General features: G+C 29.4%; 1 protein-coding gene across 2 annotated transcripts in view; it reads right to left on the bottom strand.

The window, feature by feature from the left end:
- Window positions 1–13,471, bottom strand: part of LOC121121446 (uncharacterized) — a 242,521-nt gene extending 229,050 nt beyond the window's left edge. Inside the window, exon 1 of one of the 2 annotated variants that reach the window (XM_071889828.1) lies at window positions 13,140–13,471. The gene's annotated coding sequence lies outside the window, so the exon portion shown is untranslated. The remainder of the gene's footprint in view (window positions 1–13,139) is intronic. The other variant, XM_071889826.1, reaches the window with a different exon arrangement.
- Between the last annotated feature and the right edge of the window lie 5,037 nt (window positions 13,472–18,508).

Here is an 18,508-nt window from a genome sequence, read left to right as displayed (position 1 = left end):
AATTTCCAAACAGGAGGTCTCAAATATGACTGGCGTCCAAATCTAGACCGTGCCGAAGATTTCCAAGGCTCTTTTAGAGACTGTAAAGTGGCTGTGTGAGCACTGCTATGACTTAAATGGAGTCATATAGCCCTAGCGGTCTGGATCTTAATTTGATGCATTACTTTGTCTAATACTATGGTGAGTCCAAAATAGATTGAACATCTCATCTCATCAAATACTTCCAGATTGACTCCATCAAGGAAACAATGACCAACATCTCAAGGAACTAACTGCTCCTCTATTCGGCCTAGATCCAGGCTATGATTGATGGTAAAACGATACATGAAATGAACTCTTCTTCAACATTCATATGTACAATTCAACCAAATCTTCTGGTAAATGCACTTCAGTAGTAATTTAAGATTTTTGAAAGAAGTACTGATTTATAGTTAATACTTTGTATCTATACTTTGAAAAAAATGCGTGCATTGATAAAAAAAACTATTAGCCATAAAATTTTATCAAAGTATATAAAATGAATTTCTTAAGGTATAAAGTACTCAGTTTGAAGAATACCTTTAAAAATATATGGGAAAAGTTATAAAAACGTATGGTAATTCTCTTCTTTTTTTTTTAATTTGATCTCCTAGATTTTTACATAATAATTGTTATTTTCTTCAAAACATAGTTAATTAAACTTCGATATATACTTTATGTAATAAAAAAAAGATGATTTATAATATATGTTTTTCCTTTTATTTTTTAAGGCCATAAAGTTAAAAAGGAACGAAAATTCATTTAACACCATTCAATTATACAATGGTTTATTTTATCCTATTTCCAAATATTGGTTCTTTGTTAGATTAACTTGTTTCTAGTAATAATTATATCTTATTTAAATCAAACGAATTACATTATGATATTTTTTTTTTAAATAAAAATTTAACTGTTTAAAATACTTTCCAATATTTATGATATTATGTAGTCTGGCAACACTTAAGCAAACCATAGTTAGATAAATATATGTTATGATATGTTGAAATACTGTAGATTTATGATGATGTATAAGAGACAGTTAAAGTGTCATCAATGAAATGATAGCTTTAGACTATAGCTAATAATTTTATATATCTCAAGTTATTACATAAATTTGAATAAAATTCAAATTTCTCAATGTTGCTTAAGATTTATTTTTTTGTTGTTGCACCATTCAAAAAGATATACGTCGAATAAGTTTTTTATAAGACAAGTAAAACAATAAATATTTGAATATAAAAATAAATTGTCCTTGATCTATAGATGTAAACATACATAGCATTTTTTAGTTGGCATTGACATTTAATTAAATAGTTATTATTTCTTTGAATTATGTAATATCGGTATATATTTGCGTCTCTCTGGATGTATAATATATTAGGATAACGATAATGCAGCAACTTTGTCCGAAAAGGCTTAAACTTTTTTTGTACAGTCTATAGACCTATCTAATATATATATGTAATTTATGGTAATTGAAATATATAAAAATTTACCTTTTGAACAAAGCCGATGAAGTTTTGGAAAAACTGACAAAAACTACAGGGTGAGTACTCAAAAATTTAAAAGCTGTTTTCACTTTATTTTTTTTTGTGCCATTTTTATGGCGAACTTTTGAAGCAAAAGTTGATAATTAAAAATAAATTCTATTCTTTTTATTGAATATGTCCCCTTCATTCTGAATCAAGGCACAGCTGACCTTGAATAAGTCCGAGGACAAGTCGTTCCACTCCTCTGTGATCACGGTCTTCAGGCTATCAACATTCGGGTGAGAAGTCTTATCTGTCTTTCACTCCAAGACGCAACAAATAGGGAAGTCCAAGGGGTTCATGTCGAGTGAGGATGAAGTCCAGAAGTCTGCAGGCCAGAAGGCAGATATGTTCTCCCTGCAGAAATGTTCCACTTTCTTGGACGTGTTTGCAGGGGCGTCGTCTTGGCTAAACACAACTTCTTCAACTAAGGCAAGACATGGTACATGACGAGCTTGAGTAGACTGTGTTGACTTTCTCTTTGACCTTGAAGAATTAGGGGGAGGCATCTTTCTGCCATCGGACGCCATTAAGGACCATGATCTGAGCTGGATGTTTGGTCCTTAATGTTCCCTCGACCTAATCTCTTGATTCAGCCAAGAAGCGATCATTTTTCCGTTACAAAAGAGTGTCCACTGTGAAGATCTTCTTGTCGGAGATCAGGTTGTTCGCTGAAGAGATCGGAGACCATCTGCCGTTTTGCTTATTTCTCAAACATATATGACCGCACAAATATAAAATTAACATCAAATTGTAGCTTTTTGTCAGTTTTTTCGATTGGTGCCAAGTACAAAATTGTCAAACTTTTAGAACTTAGGCAAGAAAGCTTCGAAGAGTATAATAATTTTTAGTCCTCACCCCGATCAAAGTCAATTTTATTTTAATGTGTTTTAGGTAGTAAATAGTAGGTTTTCTATTAAATGACATCAATTTTCTCTCACTATTGTATCTAAATCTAAAAAGAATAATGGGAAAGATAAATCTTAGAGTAGTTTTTAAAAAATTCTACCATTTTGTAATGAAATATCAAAATTTAACAATTTGCTCGGCGTTTGACTCACCCTAATTATATATAATCGACATTTTCTATTCAAAATGACCTCCCTCAGCCTCGATGACGGGCTCCAACCTCTTTCTGAAGGCTGCTCAAATCTTACATATGTTGTCTTCCGTGAAGCCTGAATGGCAGACTCCCAAGGCTTGTTGCAGGCAGCTCCCTCGAACTTTGCCTAGATATAAAGAATTAAGATCGTGGGACCTGGGAGGCCTCATGTTCTTGGACACATTCAAAAGATGCCAGGCTCTTGATAATATTTTTCCTGTTGTGACCGTGGTAATGAGATGTGTCTTCCTCCTCGTACTTGATTTTGCTACAAACCAACATAAATGATTTATGGGGGCGTAAGTTTGCTCACATTAATCTTCTTAAACATACCACAAATAGACCTAACTGGGTTTTAGCAAGGCAGCTTTTGATACACATAATCATGCCCTTTGTTTTTACTGTTCATTTCCAACCTTGCCCAGACTTTCTGGCGACTGCTCCTTGGGTTTCAAATAGCTTTTTAATGTATACACAGCCGTTCAGCTGATTCTAAGGTAATTGGAAGACTGGATCGGTGTCTTCTGGGGGTGATCATTTTCATCACAATAATTCATTTAGCTGCCATTTTGTAGTCTTTGAAGATAAAGACAATATTTATAAATAAAAGAATTGCCAATGATTATTGAAATATAAAACAACCTCATTTTTGACTAAATTAATATCAAAAATCGAGCTGTGAGCATTTATTTAAGTGTAAAATTAAATAAGACGCATTGGTTACGTCCAAGGACTTTGATAATACGAGCATAAATATGTATATTATTTGTATTCCCTGTGCTGCTAATGTAGTCAAATTTATTTATAAGCTAGTAATACTTATTCTACAATGTATTAAGTCAACTATTATATTAAAAAAATAAATTACTTTTAATATAATTAGTTCATCTACTTACTCAATTTAGAAACACGACTGTGTATAACTACATATTATAGGTGAGTATATGTTATCTTTATATCATTCTGCCTCGTCTATTTTTTACGAACATGTTTAATGGTTATTACTGTTAGTACTTTTGGTCACTTCTTAAATGAATTTCTTATTAAAATATATACAAATTTGATTAAGTGTACATACATGAAAGTGTTTTTTTTTTTCTCTGACTGAAATACCATAGACAACTTTTTTAGACTTTTTAGAAATAATATATACATATTTTAAATTCATAGTTTAATTTTTTTTTAAAGATTGTTAAAATAAATATGCTACGTAAGTATTGTTTTTATGCCATCAAACATATAATTGGAGGTAAAACAATGAAAATAAATATGTATACAATCTATATATAACTATTTTGGTTTTTTCCCCACAATACAACTACAAATAAAGAAAATAGGTAAGTTTTACAATATACCGGAGTAATACATTTGGTAAAAAGACATCAAATTTAATTTCCCTTTTGCTCAAAACTTGCAAATCTTATTGCTTGTGTGTTGCTTCAACACACAAGCGATCTTGAACAAAAATCAAAACAAGGAGAAATGTCCAATTAGTTTCTTACATCGTATATACAATAAATACAGCCCAATATCTCAGGAAAATATATTGATCAACTATAGGCTTTGTATTCAAATTTTATGAAATTAGTCAGATGCTCAGAAACTATAACTTAGATCTCTTGTTTGATGTAAATTTGTGACTTATTTTTACCTCGATATGGTCTTTTAAATAGAATGTATAATTCTTTCGTTGTGACACTGAATTTTGTGGCACTCCAAGTATAATTTGCGATACACTCAAAGGATGATTCAGACCAATTGTCGAAAGAAATTGAGCATAATTGGTCGAAAAATACAAATGCAATCCAGGCTCAATTTTGAGAAAAGTATTTCTAGTTTGTTTTTGTGTTAAACATATGGAGTATTAGGTCACTTGAAATTTTATTTGACTATATGGTTTTTTATTTACAAAAAAATATTGGAAGAAAGATTTACATCATAGGGTACGGTATCAAATAGTACCATTTTTGATAGTAAGATTTAATCAAATCAATCATGAACAACATCTATCAGATGTATTTTTTTACTATAGTTATATTATATAATATCAACAATTATTAGTCTCAGTCTGAAGGTCGTACACATCTAGATGACGGAGTCATTGGACATAACATCCCCCTCATTTTCAACAGAGGCCTTCAGAGAGTCAACGTTGTGTTGAGGGAAATTTTGAAGGCTTTTCTTTACATAAAGCTCCTTAATTCTTAAACCTAGTGACGAACCATCTAGTGATGAGGGGACCACAAGTTTGGATTCAAGAAATCGGTGAGTTTTTTAGTGCATTTACCTTGAGTTCTTATGGTCTTGTGGCCATGTGCTAAGTCCTATTGGCAACATAAATCCCTTTCTGGATAGTAAGCATCCACCAGGCCTTCACAAACTCTTTTATCACCTCCTGGTACTCATTGTCTTCAATTTCAAAAGTAACAAATTCAAAAAGTCTTTAGTGACAATCTTGTTATATCTTCTACTTCCTGGAGAAGCTCTGGCCGCGGTTAATGAGCAATTCACAATGACACAACTTCCTATTCAGAGCAATGGATGCGAAAAAGAACTTCAATCCGTTGTCATTTTTACGTCCATTGTCATGTATCGCAAACAGTAATACAGCGTATAAAAATTGATAAATTTCAAAACGATTTCTTTCAAATAATCCCACATCGATTTTATGTAAAATTGGTTTTATATAGCTCTTATGGGGGTCGTACGATCTTTTTAAGCACACTGTAGACTGTTTGACAAAATCTATTTCAGGTTCATTAAGCTTAAAATAGAGGCTTTTAGAAGATTTATATTGTTTCAGTTTAGATTCTTCTGTAAATAAAACAAAATATAATGTTGTAAAAGTAAAACTTCTTATTTTCCGCATAATCAACCAGAAAATGATGTCCTCTCATTAATTTATTCAAATGATATTTTGTTAAACAGTTTATTGTACATATCATTTATGTATAAATATGTAACAGCTTGACGTTCTATCTAATAAAATTATATGTATGTAGATTACTCTTACGCACATTTAATCTACTGTTCTTCCTTTCCTCGTGAAGTAATAATATGTAATATTCAAGTAAGTTCATAACATTTATTGACAACGTTTGCATATTTTCCTCAATACATGTGTCAACCATTTTTAGTTGGCTAGGAACACTACATATTTGAATATTTTTCCCCCCTTCCAATAGTGTCAATATAAATTTCTTTGTACCTCAATATCAAAAAGTGATTACCTAACTGATAGTGAAATTGTTTCCATTATATGATGTTCTATATCTGCCAAAAAGTTAAATTTCTTGCAATATATATTCTACATAGATAGTATTTTTGATCTTTATTGCTCTGTATTAAGAAAGGCGGAATATTTATTATGAATATTTGAATTTCATTAAATGTAGCTTTCAAATGATTTAAAAAAAATGGTTTTACACCCATCTAGTTCCTTCATTATAAGCCTTTAAATATTTTTCCCATTTATCTGGACCCCACTGTACATAAGTACATAAATGTGCTCCGTCAACAAAAAAAAAAAGATATATTGATTTTTCTCAAATTGAATTACTTTTGTATTGTCAACTGCATTTAATGTTGCAAAACTGTATCGTGGCAATTTAGCTAATATAAATTGATATTTTTGGTTTGAAAGGCCATACGTTGCTAAATTATGTCACGTAAATCAAATGAAGGTTCTAAACTATATATATATTTCTTTGGCACCTCAACTTATATCAGTAATTTGAATACAAACCCTATATTTGACTGATATATGTATATCCATGAAATATTAGACTAAATGTATATGATGTAAAAAAAATATGTGGAAATTTACCCCGATTATTTATTTTTGTACGAATGCACCACATATACGTACTTTATTAGAATCCTAGGACTATTGGCCAAAAAATATTTTTGGGATAAAACAATTTACCAAACGTTAACTTTGTCGGAGGTCAATTTGTGGAATGGATATTTTGCTGAAGAACAATTTGCCGAACGGATATTTTGCAAAGGGAACCTTTAGGATATTTTGACAAAAAAAATATATTTAATATATTGATAAAAGCAAAATCATATTTTAATTTAACTTAAAAAGGTTTTCCTTGCTCAAACGTTTGTGATACTATTTTATTTATCTAATCTATGTTTACCCTTCAATTATTTAGAAATATGAATTTATTCCTTTTTTCAGGAAAATTGATGGTTGATTTAGCTATATGAAAAATAGGTAACTATTATTTATCCTACTATAATTTTATATATTGAATTAAAAAATACAGTCGCATATATCACTATAATAAATTTCTTTTTTGTGCCAATTGTTCTAAATGGTCTTTTTACAATATGTCCATTCAGCAATAATGTTTTTGGCCAATAGTCCACTTATGTTTAAAATGGTGCATGTTTGATATCTCCCTATTCACTTGCCCTTCGGCGAAAATTCTCCAGATTGCAATCCATATTACTTTTACCATTTAGAGTGAGGTTAAAAGACTTACCAGTCAAACCAAAGATAAGCTGGAGAAAAGACCAAGATGACATTTGTTGATCTGTCAAAATAACAATAACAAGGTTGAAGCCGGTTTAAGAGCAGGATTGAGGATGATATTGAGAATGAAGGAAACTGTAAAAACAATTTTTTAAATAAATGTACCTTCAAGGGGGAAAAAATCATCCTTCTTCGTTAAAAAGTTATACCAATTTAGTGACAATTTTCAAATATACATTCTTATTCAGTAGGTGGTGTACTATTTGCAACTTGCACAAACATATTGTACCATTTTTTTCTCATATAAAATCATGTTTCAATATAATATCCTCCAGTCAATCAATCTACAACATTAAGTAGTATTCTCATTGCATTTTAATCTAGACAAATTTTACTATATCATCATATAGTTATGAGTGATAGAACTGTTATCACTTGAAAACTTTTATAATAGCATGAAATGCTATTAATTAAAAATTACATGAACAAAGCCAAAAACACACCCTTGATATATCTATAATCTAATGGAAATGCAATAATTAGAATGATCAATTCTACATAATTATTTAATGATCATATATCATCTCTTTTATTTTATTGTGATGTGTGCAATTTGCTCTAATAATTAACCTTTATTTATTTGTTTGTCATTTTTTAAAACATATTATTTCTTACCTTATTTATTATACAATGGCATTACAATTCATAATCAACAAGTTTAAGTATATCAAAAGTCACAAAATTATAAAATAAGTACAAACTATTTGAAATCAATCCAATTTGCTTTGTTATTAATTTATCAAGCATGTATAAAGTGAAAAGTCATAAATTAGTATGGCTCAACATTATACCATGGGGTTTTTTAATCAGTTGTTCATCATTACTTTTTTTTAAAAAGAGATACATTATATAAAAATTACAAATTAGGCAACATCAGCGAAAAAAAAAACAAATTAATTTTATAAATGGGTTCCTGTATATTTTATACGTATATAGATAAATATTGGGAACCTTGTCCAAACACAAGGAATCACAAATTTTGTAGGTATAAAGTTTTTCAATTAAGAATTTTCTTTTTTTTCCAAAAAAAGAGAAAAAAGTTGGGGGAAAAAGTTTATAATTTATGGTCAAAACGGTTTTAATTCATGATTTAATTCATTTAAATTTAATGAAAGTTTACATAAGTCATTGAAAAATATAATTATTCTTTTAAAAGGGTTGAATTAATATAAAATTCTCAAATTATTTACTCACAAACTAATTTTGGTAAAACAAAGTAAAAAAGTATTGGAAAAATATACCATTTTTTCAGTAATTCTACAGGAAAAATTTTAAAATTTCTAAATTTGATAAAAAGGTATTAACTTAAATTTAATAGACAGATATACTAATAAATTCATCATGTTTGTTTGTAAGACATTAACATAAACAAATAATTATATTAAGGTGAATCCCAAAAAAAATGAGTCTAATAGATGGAGTTCTAAACAATATGAATTAGAAACAGTGCAATAATTTTTTTAGTTGCAACTTGAAAGTGCATTTATTTTACAAAGCCTTTAAAATTACTTTTTTATTTATGTGAAGGGAAATCTGAGTTTAAAGTGCGTGTGCACATGACTGGCGGAGAATAACATTGATTATTTATTAGGAAATTAAAGATAGAAATGTTTAAATTATTTAAATCTTCGTGACTTTAAATTTAAAAAAAGTATATGTTGGAAAGTTTGAAAGACACCCTATTTGCTTAAAGAGATCACAGTAAAAAATTATAGTATTTCTTTCTCAGAAATCGGTTTGAATTTTCAAATTACGGAGAAATAATTAATAAAAGCACTAATATTTTGTAGGAGACAAACATATACTTTTTTTTAAAAGTATGTACTGTAATATTTTGACAATTTTCACATCCGTAGGTTTAACAGGTGGTACATTGAAATATGAGATTGAGTGATCGAAATTAATTCATATTTCGATATAGTAAAGCATAAACTATTAGTTACAAAAAAAAAAAAAAAAAACTTGCTCTCTAGCTTACCTACAAGTCTAGAAAATGACATGTAAACGTGATCAACCTTCTCAACTGCATGAAGGCCCATACAAGAGATCTATGGGTTTCACACCGGATTTCCCTCAGCGCTATCAAAAAAGTGACTGGAAAAAGCCTTGTGAGGGTGAAGTGGCCACTTTTGAAACCTATCTTCTCCGGTGCAAGACTCTTTTAAATGCGTCAGTACAGTTTTCTAATCTTTTTTTTAACCTTTTGGCCCCACTACAGCCTTGATGCCAACCCCCTCAACTAAACATTTTGGTTGCAGGTCAAGGGGGAGTCCTGCAGTGTCTGTCATACAAACACCGAGGCCCTTAAGTTACTGTTAGCAACCACTGCAACACAACAATAGAGGGCTACATCTTCAGCGGGTGCCAGGTCTTCTGCCGCTGCCTGGAAGCCGTTACTACCCCTGAGGGCGGCTACATTATTGACACATATCTATTTATAGTATTAATTTTTTTTGTTGAAATAATTAACTGTTAATTAGCAAATTATATCTTGCTTTATTTTAATATTCAAAGTTTTTAGATTTTAATGTACCACTCAGAACGTGAGACTCCTTGCTGGACTGGTAGTTGAATTGAGGATAATGAAGGAATGACAGTGAAACTGTTTTTATCACAAATATCCTTTCAGTTGTCTGGATTACAAAATCGTTTATTTGGTTCATTTTACATTCAAGCAGGGCATATTCTATACAACTCTATTCATAGAGGGTTTCAATAAATGTATTTAAGTATATGAAAATTATGTTACTAAATACTTTAGATGAAAAATCAATATGCAAATGCATTGATCTGATATTTGAAATTGCCGTCCTAAAATAAGTTTGACTAAAAAATACACCTCTAATTAAGAAAACACAAGTTCTAATTAATGGTGCATTAAAAATTAATTAAAATATACTCACGAATTTTAGTCAAATTAAAAATGGAATGAAAGTGGCATAAAGAGCTAAAATAATAGTATAAATATATAAAAAGACAAAATTTTAAAAAAAGATTAAAAAAATATTTTTTCTGATTTTTGTAAAGTTCTCCAAAATTTCGAGCTTCCTTATTACGATTTATTCAATATCTTTTTTAATCAGAATTGGAGGCATCTGGAAGATTAAGTAATTTTCTTATTTTTGCTGATATTTGCTTCTATTCGGAAATCATTGGAAAAATAAGACCAGGTTCATAGGAACTAATAAATTTATGATATCTTGGCTTTCAAATATCTATGTATTTAGAAACTGGTAATGCTGTTATTTTTTGGCAAAGATACAGTTAGTGCAATTTTTCCTTTAACACAAGACTAGTTGGTAAGTAATGGCCATGTGTAAATTCGATAACGCAGCTATTTCTGTTTTGTTGTAGTTAGCAAATATCTAATAATAGTGCTATAACTTACTGGTTGTTTCTAATTAACGATAAAGCTGGTTTTCTATACGATCTATTCCTACAAATTATTGCAATAACCATTAGGAGTGCATGTCCTGTTTATATGTAGTTGATCTTTTCTCTTTTGACGGCTAATTTTGCATATTTAAACCAACTTCATATTTCTACCATAAAAGAATGTAATTTGCTCACATATCAACTTGATAAGGTTACACTTTGGCTAATTTGACTTCATTTTAAAAAAACTCGACTTTTATTGAATCACCATTTATACATATGTATGTACAATACCCACACAATTTAATATACTGGGAGTTTGTTTTCTTTCGCAATCGCACTACATATTGGAAATGTATACCTATTTATATTTGAATATATTTATAGATATATTTTGTATTTTATGCATGGATACTTAAAATTTGAAATGCATAGATACTGAACATATGCAATTATGTTAATTTTTAATTGATTTAAGTTATGTTATGATTACAAAAAAAAATTAAACAATTTAAAGAGTAAATATATATGAAATACATTCCTACAATGCACTAAAGTGTTGTACAAACTTTTTGATAAGAAAAAAGGTCATTTAACAATTTGCCAAATTGTTTTAAGATTTTACTTTTGAAATTTTCACTCGCAACAAGTAAATTGTAAATACTCTATCAAGTTTGAAAATTTCAATATATATAAAATACTCTATAAATCAAATTGATTCTGGTCCTAAGCCTCTGATACCCGTTACGAGAATGATGAATCTTCATAATTTGCTTCCTTCTCTTCAAAGTCGTTCTCTGGAGGGTAGTGGTATATATCAGCAAGATTTGGCACCTTGTTATACATAAAATTAACTGCAAAAAATGTTTAAATATTCTGCAATGAATGTTCTTGAGTAGCCATGTAATTGCCCTGATTTAAATCCTAAAGAAAATCTATGTATAATGAAAGATAAGTTTAGGAAATGAGATTATTCAAGAATGGCAAAGTTAATTACGGGAGTAATTCAGAACTGGAATAATGATGAGAATGTTTTTAATGAAATGCATTCTAACTTACTTGATTCGATGTCAATTCGAGTTAAAATGTTCATAAGTGCAGAGGGAGGAGATATGGACAACTGATATGCGATTTTTAAAGAAGAAAATATTTTTTTTCTATTTTTCCCTTGTGTCAACTAATATATACAAGTCTGTATTCGTTCTATCATCCTACGTCGTGGAAAAGAATTTTAACACAGTTGCCAATCTTTTTACAAAAAAAAAAAGAAATTGATTACAAATCAGTGAAAGTGGAGACTGGAGATTAAACCTGACTAACTTGAAGCCAAATATTGAAAAATTGTTCCCAGAGCATCAGACGGAACCTTTTCATTAATTATTGAATCATAACAAAAAAGAACACTCATTTTGTACAAATGAATTCAAGTCAAATAAAGGAATCTATTTTTGAGCGCAGAATCTCAGTTTTCCTCTTAGATATCTGAATTCAGAAATATTAGGTACCATAATAATTCGGGACTATTTTTCGTTCAGAGTCATTTTTACATTTAAAACAATCCCCAATTAAAACTATAATAAATAAAACTTATGTAATAGTATTTTAAATGATTTAAAAGTGTTTTGATTGATTCTGTAACTTGCTCTGAACTCGATATATTTCCATTTTAGGCTGGAAAATAATACAAAACGGCACTCTTCTTTAGACCCTTATATCTTATTCTTTATATATAGTGATGAGGAGTATCATAGTTTATATTATCAAAAATATTCAGTGTATAATTTTTAAAAAGAGTTATGTTTAAAAAATATGCATCTCCAAAGATTTTTGTTCCATTTTGTATTTTTTAAGTGACTCAATTTTGAAATGTTGAAATTATTTACTCATCATAAATGGATTGCTTTATTGTTACGATTCTGTTATATAATTCCCAAAGAAGAAGTCCACTCTACTCCCTCATGAGGTTTGGTAGTTTTCCTTTGATGAGTTATCTTCCTTCTTGAGATGGATGACCATGGTAGTATTCTCTTCCTTCGAATGTCTCGACCTTCGTTTTAAGAGGCATTACGTTATGAAAATTGCATTGAAATTGGAAAAATATGATGATAATGTTGAGTACCCCCATAAAAAATAGGATTACATCAAAATGGAATAAAAATTGTTGGAGATACGTATTTTTTTAATACAATTTATTATTAATATTTTCACATATTCATATGCAAGCATTTAATTAAAACTAGTATAGAGGTTTTGAAATTACAATAGCAAGATTCAAACTCTGTACAACATTATTAGAAATTTGAAAATACTTTAGGGATGTAAGGATATAATTGTATCTTTTTTCTGTACACGTTATTGTATCCCATTTGTCACCTCTACATGCAAAATGTACAATTGTATTCACGCATTATTTTATCTCTAAATATTCTATCGCAATAATCAAAAAGTATATAGAATAAGGTTAGATGTAAAGGCATTTGTGAAGTGAATAATACTGTTTATCAATTCAAGAAGATGTTTGTTATCACAAAAAAAAAAACTATTGTATTTTAATATTTTCATGACAACTTACATTTACTGATTGGTTGCTCCTGGATTTATTCGTATGATTCTAATTTCTTTATATATATATTAGGTTAGTGAATTAAATAACACAAGTTTGCACCTTTTTTTTTACAATATATTTTTCACAATTAAAACTTGAAGTCCTTTTCGAAAAAGAGAGAATCTCATCATTTATTCTATCAGAAGAAAAGATAAAGGAGAGAAAAAAGAAATGAGAAACTTTTGTATAAATTTTGCTTCGGTTTCTTGCCCTTCTCTTTCTACAGACACAGAGTAGTAAACTGGTAACCAAGTCCGAAGAACCATATATTTAATATGCTCTTTCAAACATATACCGAGTAAATACCTTTTTCTTTTTCTATTTTTTTTCTGAAGGGAATCTCTCCCCTTCCCCAGAACACCTTCGAAAAAAAAATTTATATCTTATTTATTCCTCTTTCTCATGCGCTCAAAATGAGCAACTTTAGAAAATGAAATTACTATCCTTCTTACCTTTCTTCTCCACGTTTCGTTCTACATATAATTCTCCTGTAGGCTTAAAGGGGGAAAGTTATATCAATATAGGAGCGTTCAACAGGTTTTTTTTTTTTTTTGTATATTATAAACATATTGGGAAGGCAACCTGTAAAGTATGAGCTTATTTGTAATTATTATGATGACTATTATATTGACTGAGCCTTGTTCATTATATATCCATCTTTCCACTTATTTTTCAATACTTTTTGTTTATATGACAATGGATTGACTTATTTTATAACCATAAATTCCATCTCAATGTCGGTGCTATAGTTAAAAAAATAATTTAATTTTATGTTGTAGGATATAGCTATGCCATATTGCTTGTATATACAATGAAGCATCTTATTTATTAAGAATGCAAAAATAGAATAGAAATGAGATTGTCATTTATCAAAAAATGTGTATATATATATCAGTAAAACAAACTTTATCTCGATGTTTGTTCATGCCTCATTTTTAGTCTTACTAATTAATCTAAGAAATAACAATATATCAAGGAACTTGTGTAGCTGCAACTCAGAACATCTTTTTTCAAATATATATATGACGTAGCTCAATGGACAATGCTTGAATGATATTATTATTTAGAACTTGGTTGTTCCTAGAGAAGGATAAACACAAAGACGTCTTCTGAGGAAAACACAAAATATTTGACTTGTATTAGCAAATGGTAAAAATTAAGAAGAAAAGATTTTTACTCACCGAATTAGTGATGAAAACTTGTATATTTAGGGAAAGGTAAAAAAAGAAAACCAAAATCCTGACCATTTGAATTTTTTTTTGGAGGAGATCAGCTTAGCTGTCATGACGTTTCATTACATCAGCTACAATCAGCTGGGACAAGAGAGGAGTGAGAAAAGGATATCAACAAGGACAGTGGCAATAACAACTCCGTTGCCGATCCTCAATTCCACTTTGAGTCCAACAAGGACTTACAATTATAACTCTCCAGCAGATCCTCAAGGTTACTCTCAGTCTTTTATGAGCATACACGAATGTTCAGTTATGCTTTGAATATAATTCATTGTAGTAAAAAAAGAAAGTTCACTACACAAGAGTTAAATTATGTGCAGTTAAATATCAGTACGTCATATCGAATATGATAAAGGAAAATGCAAATATAAATTAATAGAGCAACGTCTGTTTGTTGTCGATGCTTAATAACTCCGAGAAATGCATGGTACTCTTGCTAATTCCTATATACTATAATTATATCTCATGGTGTATTAGGGTATTATATACATCCATGTTAATATACGTTGATAGTAAATAATCCCCAATTATTTACATCTTTCAGATATAATCATTACACTAGGCAACAAAAAAAAAGAGATTTTAAGATTGACACATACCTACCAATTTGGTATGACGCATAATAACTATAATATTAACTATATACATACATCAAGATTAATCTCACTAACACAAAAATTTACATCATGTTTTCCTGTCAGCTAGAAATGATTCAGCTTCTTTTCCTCCTATCAGAGTTCTTAATATTGATTGGATGAATTCAAATTCGTTTTATTAAGCTGCAAACAATTACCCAACACTTATACAATTTTAATTTCATAGTTGGGGAAAATTGGTTAATACAAACAGAAGTGGGGCTATTTTTCTGTTTCTTTCAGTAGAATTGGCTGTGAAGTACAATAAAGGTCACTTCATATATTGTTAATGTTCTTATAGTTTTATAGTTGGCCAGATAAAGTCGCACCGATTTAGCATAAGCAAAATTTTTATTTTTGGAGCTACTCAATCTGACTTAGGAATTGTTTGAATTCCATGTATATATTGTATATTAATTCTAGTAGAGTGATTGTGAATCCAACCGACGCAAATTGAGTTAAAGATTATATATCCCGAGTGCGTTGTCCACTGAGCAACGTGGCTCTTTCTATTTTCGATTATTTTTATAATTTGAGGACAGTGATAAAGAAGAAAAAATATAGGAACATATTTATAAATAAATTTATTTTTTGTCAAATTTAACATGAATTTAACAATTATGCTTATATATCTGACGCATATTACTCGCATAGAGAGCCCTTTCAATATTATTCCCATCTAAAGGCATTAATTTTTTTAAACTCAACTTGAAATGGATATACAAGCATAGATTACTTAACATGTTAAGTAATCATGGTATAGGTTATGAGATTCTTTTTTTTTTTTTTCAAAAAACATAATTATAGATTTTATGGTTCTCTATATTGTCAATTTGAGATCTCTCAAACTTTGAATTTAATTTGAAATAAACAATGTACTTCATTTTTGAAAATTACATTTGTTAATTAATTGCTGATTGAAGCTATTCACTATAAAATAAATATAATTTTCATTATATTATTTTGAATATAAAGGGAGTTGTAGAGTTTGCATAAGCAATAGTAATGCGCCAATTAGAGCTTCATAGAGTCTTTGTTACTTCCAATCGATGTTAGATTGTTAAATAAAAATTGTGCCTGCAGTTTATTAGCTTTGATATGGTGAATTATTGAATTGCGATACATCAAAAAACAAGGACAATGGAGGCAAAAAGGCAGATCTTCTGAGCACCTTTCATATTGTAAAGGAGGTCTTTGACATTGAATTGCTCTGTTGAGCTTATCTGTCAGCTCAAGAGGCTCGTTAACAGCGGCAAGAACCTTTCCAGGAAGACAGGAAGTGGAAGGCAGTAAAAAATGATCACTCAAGACTTCTTGATTGTTGTGGCATTTAAAAATGGGGCTTCATGGAGAACAAGGCCTGCAAAGTCCCCCCTTACCAATGTTGATTCCCTGAAGGCTTATGTTGAGAAGGAGTGAGCTGATAATATCCAATGAATACGTCATCAAGGTTGAAAGGCCTTCAGATCAATATGTTATGTATTTAATATTTCCTTACATGTTCTTAACTTCTTGTATATTCGTCTATGTATTATAAGTACTGTGTTTTACGTATTATAAATAGTCCTGTATTGTGTAAATAAATTAGAGTATAGTTAGAATACACATGATCTTATAAACAGTTTTACATTATTCCTCCACGTGAATTCTTCTCCTCATTTCTCTCGGTCATCCTGGATCTCTCCTATTATAAATAAGCTTGTGTCTCTCCCTCGTCAAGACGCAACACAATACTGTAGTCCATGATGGCCACAAAAGGAAGACATTTCGAGAAATAATTGTAGATCTTTTTAACTATAATTAAAACCCACTCCTACTACTATGTCCATGTTTTTCTTGATGAACTTGATTTAAACCTTACTATCAAAAATGGAACGATATTCTTACGCATGTCGTATAATTCTAAAAGTTGTTTCATATAAACCATCGTTGATGACTGATGTAATACATAATACACCACGAATAATATTTCAGTAATAAAATTAAATTTCTATCAAATGAAGGAAAAATTAATAATATTTATTTACAAAAAACTACAAGGTTGTAATTTAAATTAAACATCATTAGACAGAAAAAAAAGAATCCTTAATTGATCTCCAAGATACGATTTTTCAGTTAATATTGACGGATCTGTCTTTTTTTTATGTTATCAATTGAAAACTGTAAGGAAAATACATAAAGTGACTTAATAACATTAATACAGTAGACTTAGCTAATGTCAACTATTTTTGATTCCGAGGAATATACATATATATTATATATTTATTTGGAGATGGTATTTGAGTAACATTACTTTTTTCAAAACGATGACATATGTTGTTTGAAATACTTTTATTATAGGGCTTAGAGAAGCGATTTTTTAAAAAATATTTAACCGTAAATGTTTGATAACTGCATTAAATACTAGTATAAAAATCAACTAGGTAGTTCAATAGACAATGGCGCTTGGGAAAAAGTAATATCTTGAGCTCAATTTGTGTAGGTTCGCAGGTCAGTAGTTCCTAAATAAGGAAATATACATTACATGTACAGGGACTTCAAAGACAATTCTTAAGTCAGACGGAGTTTATGTAAAAATAAAATGTTTACATATACTTAATCAGTACAACTCCATCTCACCTTTGAAAAGGTAACATTTCGATAATACGTATAATATATAAATTTTTTTTTAAATGTTCTCAAATCAGACTTACCTGTGAAATGTACGTCATATTGATTTATTTTCATTTACTAACATATTTCTAATTCAGTGTTAGAATATAAAAATACTCATTTGAAGAAATAAATAATCAAGTACTAGAAAAGGATGTTTAAAATAAGTAAAAGGTCCATACTAATTCTCATTTGTACTATTTAACACATTAAATGTAATATTATTTAGAACAGTTTGAAAAATATGGAGAGAAATCTCACCTATTTGTGACTGAAGTAAGATAATTATGTGAATAAAAAATCAATTGTACTCCCATAAATTGAGTAGTATTTAAATGTGAAAAGAGATATATGATTTGGAGACATATTTATTATTAAATTATATGAATGTCTTATAAATAGGGCATAGATTGCATAGATTTCATAAGTTGACAGGCTTGAACATCAAAAACCCTAATAACCAGTTTAATAGAGACCGTCACCCTTTCTTTAATTTGGTTATTCCTCGATAGACAGCTTTTATCGCGTCCAAGAGATCAAATCCTCCGATAACTTTGCTATATTTAGAAACACTATCAGGTAATATCAAGTTCAGATATTTCCCCTTCAACAATATTCTACATTTTTTATTTTTCCGTAGAAAAATGGAATATCTCTGAAATTGTCGATACAATTTCGTTAAATGTAAGATATTTTCTATGGAAACAATATTTTCTTCTAAATCACTATGATAAACATGGTTAGATGAAGTAAATGTAAGTTTATTCCTAATCAATGCAATTCCATTTGACCACTCAAAAATAAATCATTATGCTTA

Source organism: Lepeophtheirus salmonis, chromosome 7 (assembly GCF_016086655.4).
Source record: "Lepeophtheirus salmonis chromosome 7, UVic_Lsal_1.4, whole genome shotgun sequence".
NCBI lineage: Eukaryota > Metazoa > Arthropoda > Copepoda > Siphonostomatoida > Caligidae > Lepeophtheirus > Lepeophtheirus salmonis.
This window is presented reverse-complemented; position numbering and strand designations above follow the sequence as displayed.